The 25,037-nt window shown below is 40.2% G+C and overlaps 1 pseudogene; it reads right to left on the bottom strand.

Annotated features, from left to right (window-relative positions):
• Positions 1 to 1,991: 1,991 nt before the first annotated feature.
• Positions 1,992 to 25,037, bottom strand: part of LOC142446126 (heterogeneous nuclear ribonucleoprotein C-like) — a 61,624-nt pseudogene continuing 38,578 nt past the window's right edge.

Here is a 25,037-nt window from a genome sequence, read left to right as displayed (position 1 = left end):
ACGTGGAATTGAAATAGGCTGATTTTCCCATTGGTGTAGGTTCTCAAAAATGATGGAATAAATTGGAGATTTGAATTTGTAACTCATTTTTATTTTAATTTTTGCTTCCAGGGTAAAGACCCAAACTGACTTCCTTGCCTTTTGTTAGCTGCAAGATCGATGGAAGATAGGCTTTGCCCAACACTCTTGGAGCAGTAACCTGCCAACTGTGCACAGAACAAAAGCAGTGTTCCTACAAGAGACCACGTGGGCTTTGGGTTTTCTCTACGGAGAGGGGAAAAAGGGTTTTCTCTTGCTATGACCGGAACTCTCTGTTTCCTTTCCAGCCCCTCAGTGGATTCCACAGCTGGAGGAATAATCCCTGAACTGGGTTCTTGATGGTCTTTAGTAAAAAGGTAAGTGTGCAGGCAGTTGGAAGGTGGAAGGTAGTCTTAGGTGTTACCATCCCTCAGAGTGAAGTTAAAGCTCCAGGTCCGGCACCTACTAGCACTGAGGCCCAACATGTTGTTACACCCCTGTGAAAGTCAGTTTTGGAGTCCATCTGACATAGTGTACACTTGGGAGGAGCAGGAGGCCTTGTGAGCAATGAAGGAGGTCAACCTAAAGTTGTCACATAAGGAACAGCAACACGTGCTGGGAACCCACAGCAGCCAAGATCACCATGTTGAATGTCACAATGGAAGAAGCCAGAGAAAACACTTGCTGACCTTCTTTTGAAGCTCTCCCCCACGCCCCAAAAAAGATGTTTCATAAGTACTTAGGGTAACACTTAGGACATCCCTATCCCCTTAAATGGACTAACGGATATCCTGAATCAGTTTTGTGTGTATGATGGAACAAATTTCTGTTGGTTGCTACAGAGACATTGAAAGCGAAACTAGGAGATTCTGGAAGCATGTGAGCTCTGTGAGACCCTCTCTCTATATACTCATATTTCACACCAAAATATTCAGGCTTGATTTGAGTGGTGGATTTCTTTGGACACTGCTAAAAGGATTCATGGTCTTCTGGAATTAAAGAGAGCCAGGGCTTCAGAGGCGGAGAGAAACAGGAGCAAATGGATCTTCAAGCTTGTAGATTTTGTGGGAAATGCTTTTGACTATTATGGGCAATGGAATTGGGAGTCAGGACAAGTTGAACTGAGTTAAACCTCTGGGTTAGTATTTTTCTTTAAGGTTATGCATCTTCTGTGATTAATGTTTCCATTTCCATTTCTTTTGGATGCATGAGACTGATTTGGTGAAATCACTCTTAAATAAAACCATGGAGTCTGACTCTCCTGCTTCACAGACAGGGTAAAGAATACTTCGGGCTGCCAACACTTCTATTACCTTGTAAAATGTTTAATAGCTTTCTCCACAAATCCTAGTGCTTTACTCAGCAATAACACAGCCAGCTGCGGGGATAGACAAGGCCTGATGAAATATAAAATTAATGCAAGGGAAGTTCTTACTTGCTCAGAATACTCTTTCTTTCCATTCTGAACTATTTTTTTCTCAGATCTTGGGCTTGTGCTTATCTGCATATCAGCATTTTTATTTTGCTCTCTACAATCTTTTCTGTACAATGATCTGGGCTGCGAATCAAGAGCTTGGCATTGACCATCCAGGATCAAGGCTAGAGGACAGGTTACCGGTGGAACCAATCAGAATGGGGAACGATTGTTATAAATATAGACAGATGGTAAAATGTTTTGTTTTCTTTTAAAACCATGCATCCTTTTTATCGTTAAGTCAAAGAGGTATCAAGATGAAAAGCAATGTATATCTATAGTAAGACTTAGGTAACTACTAGGAGCATCAATGGAAGCAAAATGGGACTAGGTGCGGGGCAATGTGAATTAATGAACATGGAAAGGACAAGGAGCGGGGAGAACAGTGAGCATGTGCTGGAGATAATACTGGGGGAGAGGATCTGGTGGAAAATCTCATCTTAGACCAGCGCCGAGGTAAAGAAATAATGGGATATGCTTTCTAAACCCTACTATGTGCTTAAGAGTCATCCTGGCCAATGGCGCCGTTCCTGACATTCTCTACTTCCTCAGACTCTTTTTCTTCAGTCTTGATAAATCCCAGATGGTCATCTGTACCCCCTTCTTCCTTGTATTTATCATCCAGTAGGCCCCCTTCTTCACTGAATCATCCGCCCCCTCCATCTTCACATTAATCTCATCCTTCTTCAGTCTTCCTCTCAACTCCTTGTTTGCTCTGTTCCTTGTCAAGTTTCCCCCGGCTTCCAGTAGAGAACCCACTTTTTGTTTAATCTGCCTCCACTCCTGTTTAATAGTTTGAAGGTCATCTCCTTTCAATTTTCCAGACTTGGAAGAAGATCCGCACTGTCAACTCTTGGAATTGAAAGCACTTTTGCCCCTTCTTGAGGGATTTCCTGATACATGCTGGAGTTTTGAGGGCACTACAGGGCGAGCAGCAGGAAGAGGAAGAGGAAGAGGAGGAGGAGGAGGAAGAAGAGGAGGAGGAGGAGGAGGAAGAGGAGGAGGGGATACTCTTTCTGGGTAGCTGTACATCCTGTCACAATAATCCTGTTGAAAGGCATTAGTCCAAATCAAAAGAAGAGTTGAGTAGAGGGGACGAAGAAGGGTGTTCTGGTACTGACCCATGGGAACAGCTCCGCAGCAGACTGTTTCACACCTGCTTTCCTTGGTTCACTTTTGGCTCTGCAGCCTGATTCCCATCTAAAACTTGGCCTGAACGCATTCCATGCTCCTCTCCTGCCACGGCAGCTCGGGCATTCCTCTTGTTAACCTACTGAACAAAGGCAGAACCATTATGAACAGTGCAGCCACGGTTTTGTCATACTTTGAGAAGATTGCCTCTACATCAGACTTCTTGTCCACACGAGTGTTGGGAATCCCAATAAATGCACGGCAGTTCAGTCTGTCTTTTCAGCCACCTTGCTGGCCATGGTGTTCTGACGAGGTTGGCCACACAGCTGAAAATAAAGCTGAGGATCACAAAACCTCACTCAAGCAAAGTTCCACAAACATATATTACAAATCAATCGTAACCAAGAAGGAGAAGGGAGAAGAGAGTTGATTGTGACCCTTCCACTCCCAGGTTCTACATGAAGAAGCTGACTCGCTCAAGGACAGCAACTCGGCCGCAACTGCTCAGTTTCCCTCTCTTCCCACAATGGAATCTTTTGTTTCCTAGGTCTGTTGGCTGGCATTTTTCATGACTACAAAAAACAATTGCTTCTTTGACTTAACTATATATACACACACATTCAGCTACATGTGGACTATCCTGATGGTAACCATTTTATTAGGGCAAGTATTGTAAAGAGTGTTTACCTCTGTATTTGGTGTCTAAACATAGTATGTGTTTAACTACTTAGTGATGGAATAACAAAAAATACCCAAAATGGGTGGATTAATTTTCTCACCATTCTAGGGACACAAAGCTTTAATTAGGATCTTGGTCTCTAAGGGAGGATTCTTCCTTGTTGGTATCCCAGGAGCTCCTTAGCATTCTTTGGTAACTCGAATTTCTTTGTGTGTCTATGTCTATTCTTGTCTGATATAACTCAGAAGTGATTAAGATTGGGACTGACTCTACAAGGGTAGGATCAAATTAGCACAACAAAGATAATCTCAATTTATAAACAGGTTTATGTTTACCAGTATAGGTATTAGGTTTTCAACACATTTTTTTCTGGGGATGCAATTGAATCTATAACAGTTCATAAGAAGTGTCCCTTACAGAATTGTCCGGAAAAGGTTTCATTATTTTATTTTTTAAAGGTTTCATTATAAATAAGAATAAAATGTATGCTTTTAAGAGTTACAATGAAAAGTAAGGACATAATATTATTGAACCTAGGACCATAAACTTACAGTTTGCAATTTCAGATTTAGTGACTGCAAGACATCCTTTCAGTAAGATATTTTACAAGTCCTGTAAATGCTACTGAATGCCAAAGCTCTTAGCCAGAGAAGAGTATGATGAAAGGAAAGGGATGATTCTGAATGGCCATTAAGTGCCAGATACTTATATATCATCTCCTTGAAGTCTCATAATAATCATGTGACATTATTCTTTTTTTTTTCAGAGAAAGACATTGAAATATTTGTCTAAACTCATATGGCTAATGAATTTAAATGGTGAATCTAGAAGTTGAACTCTTTCTGTTTAGTCCTTCAGTATAGTCACTACTTATCATATGGGTCTCTATAAGGTTAAGGCATCTGATTCATAAGACTTTGGCTTCAAACCCCAATAGCATTATCTACAAAATCAAAAAAACAGGACATTTCAATTTTATACTTATTTATAGTAGCAATCCATCTTCTAGTGCTTCTTTAGCTTCTTAGAGTGAAAAGCATACTTCCACAAATTTAGGCAGAATGGTTGTAGACGCAGAATGTTGTGAGAAAGATAATGAGTTGCAAAAATTACTGGGAGGTTGACTGACTTTTTAGGGAGAGTTTTCCATGTCACAACTGGAGCAAGCTACGTCAGGTTTGATTTTTGGTATTCTGAGTTCAAGAACTTGGTTTGTCAGTGTCCCAGATTTGATGGGGTTTGAGACATTGATTTCTATTTAGAGCAGAGAATTGATTCATTATTTTATAAACTAAACCTTCATTTTCTATAATCATAGTAACTGTGATTACCACCCAAGGAATTTCGTACTGGCATTAGTTAGCAGGTATACAGAATTTGATTATGGTGAGAACCAGGAAGAGGTATTGTCTCACAAAATACCTCTACTTTTGTTGCTGAGTTCCACACAGAACTTTCAGACAATGTTCGTGATTATAGCATTTATGGTGGAAGTTAACAAATGGCAATTCAAGTGGCAATAATGTGACAGCTCAGGATAGAGCTATTAGGTTATCACTTATTACTAAGCTCTTTGGGGGATTATAATAATTGCCCAAAGGGCATACTTCTCGACTGTAATCTTCAACTTGAAGGCACTCGGGTCCTGCTCTTTGGGTCAGCAAACCTAGCTTCCCAAATTCAGGGCCCAGAGACAGCCCACTCCCAAGTCAACTTCCTTCGCCAGAGCACGCAGCTTCACTTGCTGTGTGTGTGGAAGTCTACTGCTCTTGTCTCCTGCTCTGCCTCTTGGCTCTGCAGCTGCTGGTCCTCTGTCACTTTATGGTGTCAGAGTTACCTTCCTGGAACAAGGAAGTTCCATGCACAGTGATCTCATGGTCAAGAGGATGCACTTCACTCCTGATTCTTGCTGGTAGTGAGATTCCTCCTTCTGCTTCTGAGATGACTCAGTGTATATGCAGCAGAATGACCATCAAAATGAACCCTATTAGCAAGCACTCACAACTGAATCCTGTGCTTTATTCTAATGTCTCTTACCCACATTCCTAAGGAAAAGGTCATTGTATGATGGGAGTTACAGAGACTATGGCTGGAAGAACTCAAGTCACTGCCGTAGAGTTGATGCCAACTCAGAGTGGCCCGATAGGAAAGAGCAGAACTGCTGCTGTGTTTCTGAGACTGTAACTCTTTATTGGAGTAGAAAGCCTTGACTTTCTTCTGTAGAGTTGATGATGGTTTCAAACAGCTGACCTTGTGGATTGCAGTCCAACTTGTAACCACTACACAGCTATGGCTCACTCTCCTGCAGGGGTATTTTATCCTGGCCACAGAAAAACCTGCAGTCTATTTTTGCTGCATAGCAGGGCAGGCCCTTTTAGTGAGCCGAACATTCCCATCTGCCAGGTTACTAATCGGCCATTCTTGTACTTTAAGGCCACGTTTCCTAGACTCCATAGATGGCAAACGCCTTTCTTTGGATTTATTCAATAGTTCAAACTTGTGTTATAAAAATATACATTACTCCTTTAATAGGAGTCCCACAGAAGCCTATTGTCTCTTGATTGAAGGTGAAAACCTGATTCCATTAGAGCCTTCTGTTTATTACCAATTTCCCTCATTGATATATGAGGGTGAGACGCAATCAATTCTTTAATGTGCTCTTTTAGCCATGATCCCTTTTGAGAGGTGTTGTAAATGATTGCCTGTATGTCTGTGGCCATAATTCCATTTTGGAAGGAATTTTCTGTTAGCATTAAGGTAGGATATTCTTTAAAAATTAAATTTATTGATTTATTTTTAATGGGAGTTTATGCATATATCATATAATTCCACAGTTCAACCACGTCGAGCAGTATTGTACAATTGCTACTGCAGATCCCAACATTGCTTTCCTTCCTGAGCTCCTTGGCATCATCTCTCTTTGAGCCTGCCCCACACCACTTTAACAGCACCACCCACCACCACCATCTGAAACCCTTATCTACTTGCTTTCCCTATCGGTTCATTCATTCTGTGTTTCATATACTGAAAAAATGGAAAAACACATAATACAGCTTCACGAGGATAACCCCCCCTCAATGCCATACCCCATTTGATACACATTCTAATATGAACAAAAAAACCCCAAAATACAGAAAATGTTAAATACCAGATCAGGTCCAGTGTGCATCAGAGGGGTGATTAACTGACAAGGTTTTAACTGTTCATGTGAAGTTTATGCCTTTGATCGTCTATACTCACTCTGTTTAGTAGCCACTGTCCTCCTAATGCTCAGTTATGGACAGAGGGAGATCACCAGAGGCTTATTTCCCACAAATGTATCTTGGACTCCCACTGTCATCCATTACCTTCTGCAAACCGGATTCTTACAGTTTAAGCTCTGATACTAATCCCTCCTTCGACTTCAGGTTATATGATTAGCAATCCTTCGGTGACTGATGATGCTGTGCTTTTTCCATGTGGACTTGGTTGACATCTCACTCAGAGGGCTGCTTGTTTGGAGACAAACCTTTAAGACCCCAGACACTATTTTATCTGATTTCTTCACCACATTTTTCTATAGTACCCATATCTTCTGTGTTTTCGTTCTGAGGGTGAGAATCGAGCAGGGCCGTGATGTAAGAAGTAATTGTTCTTAAGTTGGAGCTAGGATTTAGTGTGACCCCAAAACACCTGGATCTGTATTTTTTTCAATCTGCCTTTGGTTCGCTCTCAAAACCTCCTGTTAAAATATGGTAGAGAGTTTTAGCAATCATCCTCCTGGGGCATAACAATCTTCCATTAATATTGTCTTTAGTAGTCCCCAGTGGTACTAATTTTTAAAGCCGTGTAGAGAGAGGGATATTGGGCCAATGTAGGCTAATGCCGTATCACAGCACCTGAATTGTTCACTTGAACAGAATCCATCCTTTCATGGGTGGACACTGTTTACACAAACAATGGGGGTTAATTGTCAGGGAAATTTACGATAATAATCCCTCAGAGTGTTAGTCATAGGTTTGCTGGAATAATACATATATAGGACATATAGGGCCTTGATGTAGCAAGACCAGGTTTGTCTGCCCACCAACAGTTCAACCATCTTGGTACAGCTTCACTTCTTCAGACACCACGTGTTTTTTTACCTGAGTCCTCAGGCTATAAGTGTGTCTGAAGGAGAGTCCAGTTCACCCAGTGGAGTTTCTGCGTAGATCTCATTGATGCTGCCTCTGGGGCATGCCATGCGCCTTGAAGAGCCAGGACTTAACATTACAACATTCCCTGGCACCCGGCCTCAGATCCCAGGATGCACCCAGAAGTCCGGGTCAGTCTGGCCCATCTGGTACATACGACCAGGGACTCCCCCTCTAAAATCCCCCAAAGCATTTTCACTCTTCAAAGGTGGGGGATTCTGAGCCTCCACCTAAGTTAAGGGTATATGACTGAAGTTGCTAGTTTTTGTTTCCTTTGGGATCTTGCTGAAAGACAAAAACCACATCTTCATAGAAAAGCAAGCCATCTCAGAGGCAGTCACACAAACAAGAAGGGCCAGGACCATTGGAAGGAGAGCCACCAATAAAGCATGCTTGAGATATCTGTTGGAAGTGGTGGAAGCCAAGTCCAAAGATACCAGAGGCTGAGGCATGGAGACCATGGGACAGAGCAAAGGAGTCACACAAGCTTAGGGGACTGTGAGGCAGAGAAATGGGTCAGATTCCTGGTCCAGGAAACAGAGACCAAGGGACCGCAGGTGAAGAGGCTGGGACCTGGAGAGACTTGGCTACTTGTTGCGGCAAGGGGTTGCTATGGGCTAGTGACTGGGTCTGTCCTTACTGATCCTAGTGTGTGGTGAGCTGTGAAGTTCCCTTAGGAACCCTTTTAATTGTCAGTATTGTCTGTGAGTGCATTATGGCCTTTTCAATAAATTATCGAACCCCACATAGCAATAGAGTGGTGTGGGGGCATGACTCTACTGCATGGCAAGAGGGAGATCAGGTAGGGCCTTTGTGTTGTTTGTGCAGGAAGTAAGTAAAAAAGTATTGTTACTAAATAATGAACACCTTTATTAAACTCAAAATAACAAAAATATGAAGCTATTATTTCCTGACCCATCTTCCCTGTAGGTCTATACACCTCTCACGATGGTGTTTCCAGACTCTAACTTCTCCCAGAAGACATTCGCATGCTTTGATTTATGCCATGCCAAAATGATATCCTCAGGACACCCAACTTATGTTTCTATAACATCGTCCTTGCGTTTGGGGGAACATAAAGAAATCTGAAATGGCGCTGAAGGATGAATTGCGTCTAGTTTCCCAGGAAGATTTTGTTCTTGTTGCAACATCCTGGCTCTTTTCGCGCCCATGCCGTTTTCCATTTCCTTAAAACTGCTTCCAAATAAGCCCTCCTGATCATCCTAAGACTTTAGAGACAATATGTCAAGATTATCCTTTTGGCATTTGGAATCCAATAACAGTTGCCACACTGTCTTAGCTGATCTCTCTGCTTTGAGTTAAGCTGTTCCAGTAGATCCCTCACAGATGACTGTTTTGATTGGGCCACTTTTTAAAAAGATACCTTTGTGAGATAGACCAAGTACCTTACTGGGAGCGCTTCTCTGAAGCCGTCCACTGAGCTTAGGGGAAGCTGGGGGCAACACAGTTTGCTTGGAGTGAGCCTGGGCATGTAGACCCTGCAACCATAGGAGTAAAACTTTGCAACTCATCCCCCATAAATCTGAGATGTAGCAATTATCTCAAAGTCTGCTATTAACTTCCTGTGGCTATCCAATTGACCATCTATAGACACATTTCCATAGAGCTGATGGAGACTTACTTGATATTAAGGAATCAAGAGAGCCATTTATTAGAGATCAGCTTATAGGGAAAGAAAGTTAATGTGAAGCGCATTTTGAGAAATATTTACATATATTAGCATTAGGACTAAGCTATAATATTATTTCGTGGTGGTTCAAACAGTTAAGTTCTCTGCTGCTAACTGAATGGTGGTCAGTTTGAAGCCACCTCTAGAAGCCTTGGACAGCAAGCCTGGTGGTCTGATGGGAAGCCTATGGGGCTGTTCTGCTCTGTACCCATAGGGTCAACACAAGCTGGAATCAACTTGGTGGCAACTAACAGCAACAACAACATAATATTCCTATATAATATCTGTGTATATGAGGTGGCTTCACAATTTTGTGGGAAAATCCCATTATTATTATTTTTAAAAATTCATTTTATTGGGGGTTCATACAACTCTTATCACAATCCATATATCCATCCACATTTGTCAAGCACATTTCCCATTATCTTTTAATCTATTTTCTCAAGAACTTTTTGAAGCCCCCTTATTTATGTCAAATTAAGGGGTTGAGCCAATATTTTTATTAGACTAGTTTAAACAACATAGTATTTTAGTTTAGTAAAGAAAAATAATCTAGCAGAAATATTTCCTAGGAGAGAAGCTATGATTTTGGTATCTCATTTTCATTAAGTGTGGCCATAATTTGAAAGACCCATGCACATTTAATTATTACCTTTAAAACATACTAAAATAATCTTTCAAATTATTCAAGAATAGTATGGCATAGTTGGGGTTCTATTTATCTCAATTATGGTTTGTTTGGCTTTATAAATATAACCAATGACTACTGTGTACAAGGGACACAGACATGATGGGCTAGACATAAGAATAAACAGAACAAGATTATGTCTTCCTTAATGGAGCATTTGCTTTAAATTCCATGATTGAAGAGTCAGTAAGTGACTCTCGGTGACATTAAGCACGGAAATGGAATCCGGAAATTTCATGATGGAAGAGCCCCTCACATAAGGATGATGTACCAAGGCCAGTATGAGTTGTGGATGGCACATACCGATACCATTGCTGGGAAGGGATAATATTAAATCTTGAGAGTCAAGAATAAGGTAGCATTAACTCAGGTTAGGGAGTTAGTCAATGTTGCTGGCGCCCTAGAAGAGTTAGGGTTCGAGAAGTCATTCCTTTCAGACACGAGTTCTGTTCCTTAGGGATTATATCCTTAGGGATCGTAGAACTCATTCCTTTTAGATATGTTCCTTAGGGATCACAGTTCTTAGTTCCAGTTTGACAGCCTTTGTCGCGTCATGGCTCTACACTTACACGGCAGTGTGATCTCTATGCTCAGGGATTTGTCACTAGCATATTCTGGAGTTTTCAGCGGTCCCAAGGTTATTTTAAAAAGTGGTTAAAGAAAAAAAAAGAAAGGAACTTCAGGAGCTACACTTAATTCTTTCCTTTGAAATGCTGATATTTCCAATAAGGCCCAAGAGAACTGTGAATTTGAATTGAATAACAATGAACCCCAAAGATCTGTACTCTAACTTAAGTCATGAGTCTAGGTAGAGGAACGGATGAGAAACCGCCTTAGGAAACACCTTGTTGAGTGCATTGACAGGATGTTTCTGAGAATGTATTTTATTTTGCAGCATAGGCGACATTAAACTCTCCTGGGTGAGATAATCAGTGGAGGATCTATGGTCACTCATGGGTAACACCCCCATCGTTGGCCATTTTAGCGTTACTTGCCCTTCTCTGGGCAGACACAGAGAGAGGAATTGAAACCGGGATCATCACTGCTGTGAGTTGGTTGTTACCAGGAGAGGGGACATAATCACTCTTTTAATGAGAAAATACTTGTTAAGTTGGAGAAAATGAGGCCAGATGCAATGATTTCCACTTACCAGAGAATATGACTTCATTAGCCTAGAGCTGTGTGAGTCAATATGGCACCCACTAGACACATTTGACTATTTACATTTAAATTAATTAAAGTAAAATAAAACATTGTTCCTTTAGTGAAACTAGTCACATTTCCAGGGCTCAGTAATCACATGCGGCTCTTTGGCTACTACGTTGGATGACACATGGAGAGACAATTCTATTGGATAGCCGTAGCCTGTAGAATGACGAGGAGAGAGTGATCCAAGCAGAGAAGGCAGTAGTGTGTTTTCTATAGCACTGTATCAAGTAGTGTGTTTTCACCCCTTCTTGCTTTGTTCACACAGCTATATTATTAGTGCTTTCTTTGGGGCTGGCAAAAATGGGTAACACTTAAATATTTTAAAATATGGTAATTTTTAAACAAATGTATGGCCTCATATTTATAGAAATAAATTTTTCTTTCTATTCTTGGCCTTGCTGAATATTAGGATTTTTTATAAAAGCATATCTGTTATGAATTATGGAAAGGGAATGAAATTAGGAACTATTTAAAAATAACTTTGAGTTTTAAAATCCTGTTATTTCAGATAAAAGTGAGCTGTAATGCTTTCTAAAAATAAACTGAAGAGAGATGAAGAGAAACAGAAAAAGACAGGAGCAAGCAGACAGGATCACACAGATAAAGAGAGACGTTGGTTGTCTATGGACTCTGAGCCTATTATTATGCCGTTATTCGCTTGTTTAATTCTCTGAACACAACGAGGCAGATCTTGTTATCTGGATGTCAGAGTTGAAGAAGCAAGTCCAGAGACAGATTTCACTTCCTCAGGGTCACAGAACTAATACATGGCAGTGCTGAGATTAAAATCCAAACTTCTCGTTTATCCAAGCATCATGTATTTTCCATTACAGGCAGTCCCTGAGTTACACATGTCTGATTTACATAAAATTTTAGCTATAAACCAAGCTCCATAAGACCTATTATATTAAAAGTTCAAAATAGATACAATGGCTCATAAAAACAAATTGGTGCTACTTTGCCATAAGCACCAATCTATTATTATTATTGTGGTATTATTGCATTGATTCCCAGTCATGGGGATCCCATGTATACCAGAGTAAAATTGTGCTATATAGGATTTTCAATGACTCGTTTTTTTTGTTATGTCTTTCTTCAAAGCATCTCTAAGTGGACTTACACCTCCAAATTTTTGGGTTAGCAACCAAGTGTGCTAACTGTTTGCACCATCTGGCAACGCCTGTTGTTCTTAAATCTACTTCATTTTACGTTTCCATGGGCATTGTTCCTTTAGGTTTTTAGTGTGCTGAGTCGGGAGAAGTCCAATGGGGGTCTCCATGAAGTGGTACTACTTTTCTGATAATTTGTGAAAAGCATGTGTTTGTAGAAATGCAAAACAAAAACAAAATATGGCTATTATCTGGCTTAAGAAGCAGTCCTTTTTAGAAACTTAATTTCTTATGACGTTTCCTGAACACATCTTCTCCCTTCTCTCTGAGAACCTATGCTCCTGGATCTTGATTTATTTTTGCTTTTCTTTTCTTGATGTTTTACAAAGCCCAAGTATGGCCTACAATAATTTATTATTTAGTATTGTCTGTTTTTAATTTTATATAAGTGTAATCATACTAAATGTATACTTGATTGATTTGTTTCTTATACTCAAAGCTATTGTTTTTACATATCCCCACATTGATACCTTAGTTTTAGAATTATGTTGCATGAACAAGCTACCATTTATTTATTAATTCTACTGTTAATGAATATTTAGAGAATGTTAAGCTTTTGTCACTCTGAACAATATGTCCATGAACATTTTTGCCTGGCCCCCTAAACAACAACAACAGCACATTTGCTAGAGATTCTCTGTGTGTACACCTAGGAGATTGAGTAGGTTGTAGCGTGTGCTGACTTTTAACTCTATTGGATAATGCTTTCAATGAGATGTGTTGACACAGTGGCAGCAACATTGGCTCAAGAATGAGAACCATCTTAGGACGACACAGGATCAGGCAGGGGTTATTTCTGTTGCGCACAAGGTCACTGTGTGTTAGAACCAACTAGATGGCACCCAACAACAACAGATAACACCAAGCAGATTTCCTAACCGATTGTACCAGACTGTCATTTCACCCCCAGTGGGTAAGAGTGCTGTTGCCTTACAACACTGTCAATCCGTGGTTTTGGCAGAAGTAACTGTTTTTGTTGTTGTCGCCACTCTGGGTACTATGAAATATTATTCATTTGAATTTGAATGTTCTTGGTAAAATTTGAGATTAGAGATGTACTTACTAATCTAAATTGTTGCTTATCTTTCTTCTGTGAAAGGCTGGTGATATGCTTTCTCCGTGGTTTTATTGGGCCATTTGTCTGTTTTTCTTGTTTAAGAGCTTATGTTCTGAATTATAGTTCTTTTTTGTGACTATCTTGTCCCAGTTTGTGACTGGTCTTCAAATCTTTTCATTCTTGTGTCTTGTATCCTGTTGAAGAAATTTTCTAATTTAATTTAATATTTTGTAACTTACTATATCTCCTCAGTATAGGCACAGAAAATCTTTAGCAAGAGTTGTTGTTGCTTCTAGAAACATGCAAAAATGTTCATGGACTCACTGTTGATAGTAACAAAACATAAATTAGAAATTTATCTAATCAGTACAATTAGTCAAATTTGCCAAAGACCTCAGTCTGAAATTGATCAAACAATGCCATCAAGGTGCATTAATAATTATTGGTAATTGGAATACAAAATAGGAAGAAACAGTAGTTGGAAAATACGACTTTGGAAATATTACGGCTGGAGATTGCATGAAAGAATTTTGCAAGACCAATGACTTGTTCATAACATTTTTTCCCCAAACAACACAAAAGGTGACTATATGTGTGGAGTTCTCCAGGTGGAATACACAGGAATTAAATGGACAACCTCTGTAGGAAGAGATGATGGAGAAGCTTAATATCAGCAGCTAAAATGAAGTGGGGTTCAAATGTGGAACATATCATCAATTGCTTATATGTAGGTTCAGGTTGAAGCTGAAGAAAATAAATCAATGAGAGCAAAAATATGATTTTGAGTCTGTCTCACATGAATTTTGAGAAATCTCAAGATCAGATTTGATGCATTGAACACTAATTACAAGGCGACCTGATGAGCTGTGGGATGGCACCAAATCATACATGAAGAAAGCAAAGGGTCATGAAAAAAGCAGGAAATAAAGAAAAGATCAAAGTGGATGTCAGAAGAGACTCTGAAACTTGCTTTTAATCATAGAGTAGTGAAGGTAAATGGAAGAAATGGTGAAGTAAAAACGCTGAAAGGAAAATTTCAAAGGGCAGCTCAAGCGTACAGAATAAATTATGGTATTGTAAAATCTTATAATGAAAGGTGCAAAGGCCTAGAGTTGGAAAGTCAAATAGGAAGAACATTCTCAGCATATCATAAAGAACTAAAGGGGAAAAAAAATCAAGATCCCAGTAGCAAGATCTAAAGATTCTATGGGAAAAATATTGACTGATACAGGAAGCATTCATAGAAGATGCAAAGAATACAGAGTCACTGTACCAAAAAGCACCAGTGGACATTGAACCATTTCAAGAGGTAGCATATGATCATGAGACAGTGGTACGGAAGGAAGAAGTCCCGGCCACACAGGAAAGCATTTGTCAAAAACAGGACTCCGGAAATTGACAGAACACCAAGTGAAATGTTTCAACAAGGTGATAAAGCACTGTAAACACTCACTCATTTATGGCAAGAAATTTGGAAGCCAACGGACTAACAGAGATCTGTATTTGTGCTCATTCCAAAGAAAGGTGACCCAACAGACAGTGCAAATTATAAAGCAAATTATATCATTAATATCACAAACAAGTAAAATTTTGTTGAAATCCATCCAACAATAGTACATTGTGAGGAGCTGATGCCAGGGGCTTAAGTGGAGAGCAAATATTTTGAGAATGATGAGGACAATGAATGCACAAATGCGCTTTATGCAATTGATATAAGTATGGGTTGAGATAAGAGTCGTATGAGCCCCTAATAAAATTATTTTTTAAAGAAATATAATTAGTTTTAGGGAGGGTGGGGTAGATAGGGGGAACAGATTACAGGGATCTACATATAGCTCCCTCCCTGGGGAACGGACAACAGAAAAGTGGGTGAAGGGAGACACTGGATAGTGTAAAATATGACAAAATAATAATTCATAAATTATCATGGGTTCATGAGGGAGGGGGTAGCGGGGAGGAAGGGGGTAAAATGAGGAGCTGATGCCAGGGGCTTATGTGGAGGGTGGGTGTTTTGAGAATGATGAGGGCAATGAATGTACAGATGTGCTTTATACAATTGATGTATGTATGGATTGTGATAAGAGTTGTATGAACCCCCAATAAAATGATTTTAAAAAGAAAAAAGAATTAGTCTCAGAAAGACTCGGTTTCCTACTCGTGAAGAGTTCTAGTCTCAGAAAACCCTGGAGGCATCTCTGCAGTGGTTCTCAACCTTCCTCGTGCCTCGACCCTTTCATACAGTTCCTCATGCTGTGGTGACCCCCCAACCATATCACTACTTTCGTTGCTACTTCATCTCTGTCATTTTGTTACTGTGATGAATCATCGTGTAAATTTCTGATATGCAGGATGTATTTTCATTTTACAAATTGAACATCATTAAAGCAGCATGCTGAATCACAAAAAATAATATGTAATTATATATTGTGAAATATTTGTTTCTAATGACAAATAAATGAAATTTTGTCTTGAGGCATGGTGTAGCATGGGTAACAGTGTTCACGCCGGGTACTCATATGTGGGCGTATCTGCATGTAGGTGGATCTGCCTGGAGACGGATAGAGGAGCGGTGTCTTGGTTCCTAAGATCATCAGAAACATGTGTTTTCCAATGGTCTTAGGCGACCCCTGTGAAAGTGTTGTTCGACCCCCAAAGGGGTCGAGACCCACAGGTTGAGAACTGCTGGTTTATAGGGTTGCTGTGAGTTGGAATTTACTTGATGGTAGTGAGTTTGGTTTGGTTTGGTAACTCTTTTCAGGAGTAGAAAACCTCATCTTTCTCCCCTGGAGCAGCTGATGGTTTCAAACTGCTGACCTTCAGGTTAATAGCCCGATGTGTAATATAACCCACTACACCACCCGACCTCTTTGTGATGAAAAGACCTATCATTATGGACAATCCTACTCTGCCCTAAAGGGTTCCCATGAGTTAAAAATCACCTCTTTAGCAGTGATTTGATTTTGACAAGTCACCTGACAATAAAAGAATTTTAAATAAATTATTTAGGTTTTCTATGAAAAAAAAAAGTACATTGTAGCAGTATATTGACAGGGAGTTGCCAGAAATTCAGGCCAGATTCAGGAGAGGACATGGAACATGGGATATTATTGCTGATGTCAGATGGATCTTGGCTCAAAGCAGAGAACACCAGAAGGATGTTTACATGTGTTTTATTGACTATGCAAAGGCATTAGACTGTGTGGATCATAACAAACTATGGATAGCCTTGAGAAGAATGATAATTCCAGAACACTTCATCTTGCTCATTAGGAACTTGTACAAAGACAAAGAGCAAAACAAGGCAAAGATGCATATTTTAAAAATCAGGAAAGGAGTATGGGTTGTATCCTTCCACCATACTTAATCTGTTTGCTGAGCGAATAATCAGAAAAACTGGATTATCGGAGGAAGAATTTGGTATTAGAGGAAGGATTCTTGAGAACCTTTCACATGCAGTTGACACCACCTGTTTGCTAAATGAAAGCGAGGAGGACTTGAAACACTTGTGGATAAAGATCTAGAATGTCAGCCTTCAATATGGATCACAATGTAATTTAAAGAAGACCCAGATCCTCACAACTAGACCAATAGGTAACATCATGATAAATGGAGAAAAGATTGATGTCAAGAATTTCTTCTTTGAATCTACAATCAGTGCTCATGGAATCAACAATCAAGGGATCAAAAGATGTATTACACTGGATAATTCTGCTGCACAAGACCTCTTTAGAGTGTTGAAAATCAATGAGGCTACTTTGAGGACCTGACCCAAGGCATGGTATTTTCAACTGCCTCAGTATACATGTGAAAGTTGGGCATTGAATAAAGTCAACCAAAGAAGAATGGATGCATTTGAATTGCGGTGCTTGTAAAGGATATTAAAAGTACCACAGACTCCCAAAAGGACAACCACATTTGTCTTGGCAGGAGTACAGCCAGAGTGTTCCTCAGAGGTAAGGATGGCAAGCCTTTGTCTTCCATATTCTGGACATGTTGGCAGGAGAGACCAGTCCCTGGCGAGGGACATCATCCTGGTGAAGTAGAAAGGCGGTGACGTAGAGGAAGCCCTTCAACAAGAGGGACTGACACAGTGGCTGCTACAATGAGCCCAATCACAGGAACGATTGTGAGGGTGACGTGGACCAGGCAGGGTTTGGGGATACAGAGGGTTTCTAGGGCTATGAAAGGACTGGATGCACTTCACAACAACGACATAGGAGCGTAGAACTTTACAGCCCTAATTTTGCAGAAATTTCCAGGGTTAGAGTGGAAATGTGAATGATTTTTAATTTTATATTTTATTGAATTTTTAAAATTTATTGTTGAACGCTGCATTTTCATATTATATCAACATTATTTTTAGTGGTTTTATTGATATGGTATTCACAACCATACACCTCAATGGTTAAATCACCTGTAAAAAGAGTTGTATGTTGAATTTGTATGAAAATCTTCATGCAGGCAGGAAGTTTCCTTAATTTTTTAAGTAATTCATTCCCACAAAATTAGCAGCCTATTTAAGGAGAGCTAGCACACCATGAAATCAACTCGACTTGCGCTCCTGGTTCAAACGCTTACTCATGTACATGTGCCTGTAACTTAATGTTATACATTGAACATTCATTTGGTCATCTGTAAAATGTGGACATCGGTACTAGAACTGAAGGGACCTAAGGTGTGATGTGCGAATCATGATGCACATTGCCATTAAGTCGATGCTTACTCATAACAGACTTACAGGACAGAATAGAACTGGTTCTGTGGGGTTCTCAGGCTGGAAACCTTCCTGGGAGCAAAAGCTTCACCTTCCTCCTATGGAGCAGCTGATGGTTTTCAACTGTCTGTGTTGTGGCTAGCAGTTAACCGACTGATTTTAATGAACTGGCATTATAATTCCTTCTCTTTAATTTCATTGTTCTAGTAGACAGAAAGAGAGATAAGCACAGCCATTTCATGCAATTTGTAATCTCAAAAAAGAAAATGAAGGCGAGGCTAATACTATATAATGATCCTCAGACAGATGATGATATCGTAAGACAACATCCCAAGTACCCTGCTTCCCTTTATTAAAACCATTGTCACTTTAACCTTTAAACAATGAGAAAAATAATCTTAATGTGTCAAATGCTTATGCATATAAGGAGACTTCTCCAGTGAACTGATAAGGGCCATTATGAACAGCATACATTTGTGTAGCCTCTGGTGTCAAGATTTGCTTTCTTACACAGTAACTCCATCATTCAAATAGCAATTCCACGAGGTGGGGAGAGCTCATTGATCATCTCATTTCTCAGATAGTGTCAGAAGAAGAAAAATAATAAGAGAAGTTGCAGCTACATTTTACTTTATGGATAGGTTATTTTGGGACAGGCGTTCTTTATGCATGGATTGTACAATTTACTTCTTACCCTTAGGAGGTAGACACCATTACAATCATTTTACAGTTGAGAAAAGCGTGCTTGGGAGGGAGTGAGTAATCTGTCCAAGGTTATTTTCCTAGTAAATGGCAGAGCTGGCACTTGATTTCAGCTCATCTGTGTTAGAGCGGGACTTGGGGGAAGGCATTCACTCCTCAGAGTCTTACTCACTTTGTAGATGCCCGAATGGGAACGCTATGGAAATACTATTTATGCTATATATCAATTTATAGAGTAGGAATTATTAATAAATATATGTATCTCTGTATATTATTTGCATATATTTACTTACAAGCTACTTATATGGTAATACTATATGCCATGTTATGAAAATATTAAGATCATATCTACATATATTAAGAAAATAAATGCATTGAGTACAATAACTACAGCCTTATAGGGGTTCCAATTCTGTGATCATTTTCCCTCAGAGAGGCTGAGGCTCCACCTGACTGCTGAGGGATGAACCACTATGCCACCAAGGCTCTTTAGAGTAAGATTGTGAGAGACAAACAGAGACAGAGCGAGAGCCCTCATGCAGTAACGAAAGAAAAAAGGTCCTGGGTAAAAAGACTACGTATAAGAGCAGAATTGAGTTCTTAAAGAAAGAAATTTCTCAAGGCAGGGAATGTGGCTCTAGATGGGCTACTTGCTCGCATGATGAAAACTGATGAGAAAAAGGAGTCTGTCGTAAGAGCTTGGAATTGGCACCTAGCAAACCCTACGCATGCCCAACTCAGACATTAACAGCTCCAGGCTCTCCAGGGTGCTCTGTTACCCTGAAGGTTGGTGAGGAATCTCTTATTGTCCATGAAACTGCCTATGAGAGGTTAGATCTCTTCCATCGTCTGCAGAGGGTTCTCCACCAGGAAGGTGATGTCCTCCTGGGGACACTTTGGGGGTATTTGGAGATGTTTTTGACGATCACTGTAGAGGTAATGCTATTGGCATTGAAGTGTTCAATCACTGCCATTGGATGGATTCTCACTCATCGTGATGCTACAGTGCAGGATAGAACTGCCCCTGTGAGGTTCTGGACTGTAAATCTTTAGGCAAGAAAGCTGCATCTTTCTTCCACAGGGTGGCTGGTGATTTTGACCTTTCCATTAGCAGCTCAATGTGTAACCCACTATGCCACCAGGTCTCCTCAGTGTCTGGGATAAAAGTCAGAAATTCTTCTAAATGTAATACTGCACAGGGTAGCCCCCTATGATTTTTTTAAGTCCCAAATATTGACAGTGCAGAAGTTGAGAAATCTTTGGAGGAGGAGCGATAATGACCAGAGAAGTTGGAGCATCATTTAATTGAGGCTGACTTCTAAGAGAGAGTTAAGGAATTTTCACTGACTACTTGAAATTCAAGCTCATGTTTTTTAATTCCAAGTCCAGTTATTTTTCACAGTTCCACCGCCTTAACTTAGCAGATGTTCAACGCAAGTCCATAAGATTTCTTTTGCAGGGACTATGCTGCCAGGAAATAATTCAAAGTGTTGTTGTAAAAAGATAAAAGTTTATGATAAACATTTTTACAAATGACATGTTTAATGAAGGTATATGTAGGTAAAATTTCTATGATTTGGGAGAAAAGTACCTTAGAAAAAGATATGAAAATGTGTTCAAGTCTATTAAAATATCCCTAGTATTATTTATTTCAATAAGTTGGTGGAAAAGTTGCTCTGTGTTTTGGAACGAATACAAGTCTATGATGAGAAGCAATGTAGAAAATCTAGACTTACATGATAGTGGGAACTTAAAATGTTTTTTTATTGGAGTTATTTATTTTAGTGCTCTGAGACTTTAAACTATATGACCCAATGTTATTAATTTTATGGGAGATCCAAATTTTTTTTTCTAATTTCAATGTGTTTTCTTTATTAAAAAATTATAAGGTAAACTGAAATTTTTTCTCATCTCTGTTCTCCTGTTTCAGTTCTTCACCCTTTTCCCTAAAGAGATAAACATTGCTCTTATTTATCTTCTTCCAGAGTTTATGCTTATTTAAACAAATAAAATCATGTATTCTATTGATTCACTTCGCAGTTATGTCTGAGTCATGGTTTCCATATTGGTTTCTAGAAAACGTCCTTACTTCTTTTGTACCTGTACAGATATTCTGTTAAGGAGAATAATAATTGACTTAGCTAATTGTTTATTGAAGGACATTTGAGTTCTTACCCAATCTTTATTATTGCACATATCATTTCTTACATTGTCCAAGTAAAACTGTGAGATAATTAAAAAACAAAATGAAATGTTTATTGTAAATTGGGTGAAGGTTTACTGAGCAGATCATGTCTTTGAATCCAATAATTCACACCTACTTTATTTCCTCTCATTCACTGCGACCTCCTGCATGGAACACCACTTATCCCGCTCTTTCCCCTTGTTCCCGGTTTCCATTGCCATTCCTTCCTTAGGTCCTCTGAACTTTGTCCTTGGGTCAAGGTTGCCCTTTTCAATCTCAAATGGTTGATTAGTGTACAGTTTGCAGACTTTACTAATTGATTATTGCCCTCTAGATTGTCTTTTATATGATTGAAAATTCAGTCATGGGTTCAAGGTCAGTGTCAGATGAGTAGGGTGAGGAAGGACCATAATCTTCAGGGTTTACCAGTCTTTATTTGACCAGTATGCCAGACATAATTTATGATGTTTAGTTTTGTTCCATCCTTTTTATGTTAGATAATTTTTGAGAAGATTCATTGGAAGTCAAACATCTACATGTATTTAAAAATTTAAACATATATTGTAAAATTATTCTCCAAAGGGATTAATTTCTCCCTGTCAAGGTACAGTAGTGCCCATTTCTGCATGAACTCAACAATAAGTATGTTATTATTATTTTAATCATTTTATTGGGGGCTCATACAACTCATTACAATCCATACATATATCAATTGTATAAAGCACATTTGTGCATTCGTTACCCTTATCATTCTCAAAACATTTGCTCTCCATTTAAGCCCCTGGCATCAGCTCCTCATTTTCTCCCCTCCCTCCTTACTACCCCCTCCCCCATGAACCCTTGATAATTTATAAATTATTATTTTGTCATATCTTGTCCTGTCCAATGTCTCCCTTCACCCACTTTTCTGTTGTCCATCCCCCAGGGAGGAGGCCACATGTAGATCCTTGTGATCGGTTCTCCCTTTCCAACCCACACTCCCTCTACCCTCCCAAATTGTCACTCACATTACTGTCCTGAAGGGATCATCCACCCTGGATTCCCTGTATTTCCAGTTCCTATCTGTACCAGTGTACATCCTCTGGTCTAGCCACACTTGCAAGGCAGATACGGGAGCGGGGGGAGGGAGGGGAGAAGGAGCATTTAGGAACTAGAGGAAAGTTGTATTTTCCATCGTTGCTACATCGCACCCTGAGTGGCTCATCTCCTCCCTGAAACCCTTCTGTAAGGGGATGTCCAGTGGCCCACAAATGGACTTTGGGTCTCCAATCCACGCTCCCCTGCTCATTTACTATGGTAAGATTTTTTTGTTCTGAGGATGCCTGATACCTGATCCTTTTGACACCTCATGATTGCACAGGCTGGTGTGCTTCTTCCATGTGGGCTTTGTTGCTTCTGAGCAAGATGGCTGCTTGTTTACCTTCAAGCATTTAAGACCCCAGATGCTGTATCTTTTGATAGTCAGGCACCATCAGCTTTCTTCACTATATTTGCTTATTTACCCGCTTTGTCTTCAGCTGTTGTGTCGGGAAGGTGAGCATCATAGAATGCCAATTTAATAGAAGAAAGTATTCGTGCATTGAGAGAGTACTTGAGTGGAGGTCCAATGTCCTTCTGCTACCTTAATACTAAACCTATACTTATATGCACATAGATCTATTTCCCCATCCTCATATATAAATATATTTGCATATGTACATGTCTTTATCTAGACCTCTATAAATGTCCTTTGCTTCATAGCTCTTTCTTCAATTTCCGCTGACTTTCCTCCTGTCCCACTATCATGCTCCGTCCCCACCAGGGTTTCAGCAATTCCTCTTGGTTACATAATGCCCTATCAGGCCTCCCACACCCTCCTCACCACCAATTTGGGTCCTATCAGGCCTCCCACACCCTCCTCACCACCAATTTGGATCACTTGTTGTTCCCTTGTCGCTGGGTTTGTTAACAACACTACCTTTCCCCCCACCCACCCCTCTCCCATGTCCCCCAGAACTGTCGGTCCCATTGTTTTCTCCTCCAGATTGTTCATCCAGCCTATCTTATTTAGACAGAGCTGCGGAGATAATAACATGCCCCAAAACAAGACAGAGCAAAACCAAGCAACAATATACAACAAAACAACAACAACAACAAATCAATGACAAAAAACAAAGCAAAACACAAGAAAGAAAAGCTTGTAGTTAGTTCAAGGATTGTTTGTTGGCGTTTAGGAGTATTTTCCAGTCCATTCTGTTGGGGTACCCAGCCCTGGCCCCAAAGTCCATCTTCAGCATTCCTTGGGGACCTTGCCGCTCCATTCCCTTGCTGTTCTATTGCACCCCCTTAGTGTTTTGCCTCGGTGTGGCGGGATCAGATTGGGTGCAATTCCTCCACTGTGTCTCCGGTGTTGTCCCCTGTAGGGCTATGGGTCAGTGAGGGGCGTCATGTCTCATAGTGGGGCCAGCCATGTGGTCTTCTCTGTGGACTGGCTGCTCTAATTGGGAACATTGTCCTCATGGCCTGGTGGGCCATAATGTGCTCCACTCTCTCCTCCTGCCCCTTCATCTGCTCCTTTGTGCTCTGATCAGATAGGTCCCTCTCCCAGAGCTCCAAATTCAATGCCGTCCTTTGAGATACATTTTTCCGGGGTGAGGGGCAGGTGTCCACTTAGTAGTTGGGATTGGGGTTGGCCCCCAGGCCTCTCCACTGGTTCCCTACTCCATGCCAGCTTGTTGCATTCACATCTTGGAGCACTGGGTTGAAGTCTGGTCCCTCTTTCCCTGTGGAGATATAAACAATACCCTCCCCTTGGGTGGGTTAGTGCCCTGTTCCCTCTGCTACCCATTTCTTTTTTATTATTTTTCCTCCTTTCCCCACCTCCTTTTGAGTTGCCTACCATGTGTATCCCTGTATTTGTTTTGGTCCTGCCATATTGCCTGGTCCTCGCCCCAGGAATATTTGTACACAGAAGCTATTCCCTATGCCCCCTTTTCAGCTTTCTTTCTTTTTTTTTTTTAAAGCTTACCTCAGTGGACTCATGTTGTACTTGTCCTTTTGTGCTTGGCTTACTTCGCTTAGCATGATTTCTTTCAGTTCTTCCCATGCAGCAATGTGTTTCATATGTCCATCACTGCTTTTTAGTGATGCATAGTACTCCATTGTACGTATATACCACAGCTTTTTAATCCAAGTGTCAGTTGATGGAAATTTAGGTTGTTTCCAACTCATTGCAATTGTGAACTGTGCCGCAATGAACATTGGAGCACAGATGTCTGGCCTTGGTTTGTTTGTTGCCTCTTCTGGGTATATGCCCAGTAGGTTAATTGCTGGGTTGTATGATAAGTCAAATTCCATCTGTTTTAGTTATCACCAGATCGATTCCCACAGTGGCTGTACATAATTACAGGTCCACATGGAGTGGCTGAGAGTTTCTGTCTCCCCACAGCCCCTCCAACACTTGTTGCTTTCTGATTTTTTCAATTGGGCTATCTTTGAGGGTGTTAGGTGGTACCTCATTGTTGTTTGAAGTTGCATTTCTCTTATGGCTAAAGATCAGGAACATTTTCTCATATGTTTGTTGGCCATTTGGAATTCTGCCCCTGTGAAACCTCTATTCAGGTCCTTTGCCCACCTCCTCAGAGAGCAATGAGTTTTTTCTTTTGGGAAGCTAGCAAAGTATTGTAGATTTTAGTAATAAGGCCTTTGTCTGATGTGTCATTGCTAAAGATGTTTTCCAAGTTCGTGGACTCTCTTATTACTCTCTTGGTGAATTCTTCCGATGTATACAGGTGTTTTATCTTCAGTATATCCCATTTGTCAATTTGTGCTTCCTCTGTGTTTGTGTCCTTCCCTATTTCTGATAGCCTCTGTATTCCCTGTGCCAAAGTTCTCAAGTTGATCCCAATTCCCTCATTGATGGCCCTAATAGTTTGGGGTTTAACTTTAAGATCTGTTATCCACCTTGAGTTTATTCTTGTGCATGGAGTGAGATAAAGGTCTTGCTTCATTTTTCTGCAGGTAAATATCCATTTTTTCCAGCACCATTTGTTAAAGAGGGCATCTGTTTCCCATTGGACAATTGTTGGGCCCTTATCAAAGATCAGTTGTCTGTATGCTGATGATTTTATTTCTGGAGTTTCAGTTCTTTTCCATTGGTCTGAGTATCTG

Source organism: Tenrec ecaudatus, chromosome 4 (genome assembly GCF_050624435.1).
Source record: "Tenrec ecaudatus isolate mTenEca1 chromosome 4, mTenEca1.hap1, whole genome shotgun sequence".
Lineage (NCBI taxonomy): Eukaryota > Metazoa > Chordata > Mammalia > Afrosoricida > Tenrecidae > Tenrec > Tenrec ecaudatus.
The sequence above is the reverse complement of the archived record's forward strand: the minus strand, read 5'-3'. Positions and strand labels throughout refer to the sequence as shown.